This window comes from Macrobrachium nipponense, chromosome 9 (assembly GCF_015104395.2).
Source record: "Macrobrachium nipponense isolate FS-2020 chromosome 9, ASM1510439v2, whole genome shotgun sequence".
Taxonomy (NCBI): domain Eukaryota; kingdom Metazoa; phylum Arthropoda; class Malacostraca; order Decapoda; family Palaemonidae; genus Macrobrachium; species Macrobrachium nipponense.
Window position 1 is genome coordinate 7,518,729 of NC_061110.1, and position 2,500 is coordinate 7,521,228.

Here is a 2,500-nt window from a genome sequence, read left to right on the forward strand (position 1 = left end):
AGCTTACTAGCACCGTCCCCATCCCCAACAGGTGTTAGCGAGAGGATGTGTCCCCCAAGAGGCCGTACTGGCATTGGTGGTCACCTGTGCACCTGTAGGAAAGGTATGTAATTCTGAGCATGAAATTCAAAGTTTGTTGATGTCATTTGCTTCTTATTACAAGATAAGTTCTTCAGACGATGCAGTGCATGACTACACTCAAACAATTCCCTTTGCATTTCGATAAATGACTTACATTTTTAACTATATTTATTTGTTAATTTAATTTTTTCTTTTCTAATAGCTGATCTATTCTTGCTTTATTTCCCATTACCTTCTGTTATTTCTGTCAAATGAATACCATATTCTATGGAAGCTTGAATTTCACGTCAATGCTGTGCTTGTTCCATAATAATAATAATAATAATAATAATAATAATAATAATAATAATAATAATAATAATAATAATAATAATAATAATAATAATAATAATAATAATAAAAGATGCGTTATCATACTTTTAATTATTCTACTAGCTGTAGGAAAAAACTGACTTAACATTTGAATTGTGACATATGTTGATTTACATATGATAATCTTATTCATTTCGTTGCATGAACGTTTGGACGATTTTACAGAATGTCTCACTGAAGTCAAGAATGTAAAAACAGTGTTATTGCTGTGTAATCTGTGTTCAACTAGATTATTGAAGCTTAGTAAGAATATTATGCAGAATCATTCAAAGGAAGCACTGAGAGGTAACTAAAAATATGTATTTTTGAAATGACAAACTCTATTTTGATTCGAATGGGATATAATGCATTCACAGTTTTTGTATGACTTATTATTGTAAAGGAAACCTATATAGTTATATTGCTTTAATTTATCCTGTGGCTTTCTAAATCATCAATGAGCTCTCGTATATGTTAATTTAGTAGTTACACTGTCACTCCAAGCACCAGTACATTATAAACTATAAATAAAATACTATAGACAAATATTACACATGTTTTTCAGACTTCAAGGCATTATTCTAGATATCTTGCAAAGTTAATGATAATTCTAATGATGAAGCTTAAGACTCATGACCGAATTTTAGGCAGAATAATTTTGAAATTTTATACAAATTTTAACACGAGTTTTATTATACAAGAACATAGTACAGAGAAGTATACTTACATAAATGACAGGTTTAAATTAAAAAAAAAAAATATATGTATATAAAACAAACCTTGGTTTTCCTGGAGACCTGATAAGGTCAGAGAGGAGGATAAACGTTCTTACTTTAACCAAGGCTTGCAATAAACCTGTGCAGTTTGGTGCAAGGTGAATTACAAGTTGATATTATAGATAAGAAGTATTTGATGCATTTCCACCTAAACCCCAAAATAATATATATATATATATATATATATATATATATATATATATATATATATATATATATATATAGATATATATACCATAAATGCTTATAGGTGTTTCTGTTGTGGGTACGTAACATGCTTTATTTTTTTCTTATCAACAATCAGCTGAAATCTAAATTGAATCATAGGCTGAGAAAATTACTCAGATACTAAGAATCTTACAATCAAATGCTGTGTCAGCCTGAGTATTCTTTACTGGCAGAAACTGACAGTTACAAAGAATCAAAATAGATTCCCTTCTATTTTCCTTACGATTTCTAAGATCGGGACATCCTTCAAAACTAGAAGTTTATTCTTCTCGAATTCTTAAGAATGAGGCGGCTACGATACAGTTGTTTTGTTCAGTGTAAAATTTTCTTATTCAATAAACTCTTAACTTCAATTTCCCGGACTGGAACATCTGCAGAAGTTGCTGCGATGTTACAAGAAACTTCTTTGACTAAAATCTGAGATGTTACAAGAAACTTCTTTGACTAAAATTGTGATGTTACAAGAAACTTCTTTGACTAAAATTGTGATGTTACAAGAAACTTCTTTGACTAAAATTGTGATGTTACAAGAAACTTCTTTGACTAAAATTGTGATGTTACAAGAAACTTCTTTGACTCAAATCTATGATGTTATAAGAAACTTCTTTGACTAAAATCTGTGATGCTACAAAGAACTTCTTTGACTAAAGTCTGACGTTACGAGAAACTTCTTTGACTAAAGCCTACGATGTTACAAGGAACTTCTTTGACTAAAGCCTGTGATGTTACAAGAAACTTCTTTGACTTAAATCTGTGATGTTACAAGAAACTTCTTTGACTAAATATGTGAAGTTACAAGAAACTTCTTCGACTAAAATCTGTGACGTTACGAGAAACTTCTTTGACTAAAGTCTGTGATGTTACAAGAAACTTCTTTGGCTAAAGTCCGACGTTACCAGAAACTTCTTTAATTCAAATCTGTGACGTTACGAGAAACATCTTTGACTAAAATCTATGATGTTACAAAAAACTTCTTTGACTAAAGTCTGACGTTACGAGAAACTTCTTCAACTAAAGTCTGTGATGTTACAAGAAACTTCTTTGACTCAAATCTGGGGTGTTAT

The 2,500-nt window shown here is 30.3% G+C and overlaps 1 protein-coding gene across 5 annotated transcripts in view; it reads left to right on the forward strand.

Annotated features, from left to right (window-relative positions):
• The window catches only part of LOC135217910 (uncharacterized), a 46,607-nt gene that overhangs the window by 72 nt on the left and 44,035 nt on the right, over positions 1-2,500 (forward strand). For all 5 annotated transcript variants that reach the window (XM_064253951.1, XM_064253952.1, XM_064253953.1 and 2 more), the window contains exon 1: positions 1-103. This exon is cut by the window's left edge and continues 72 nt beyond it. The gene's annotated coding sequence lies outside the window, so the exon portion shown is untranslated. The remainder of the gene's footprint in view (positions 104-2,500) is intronic.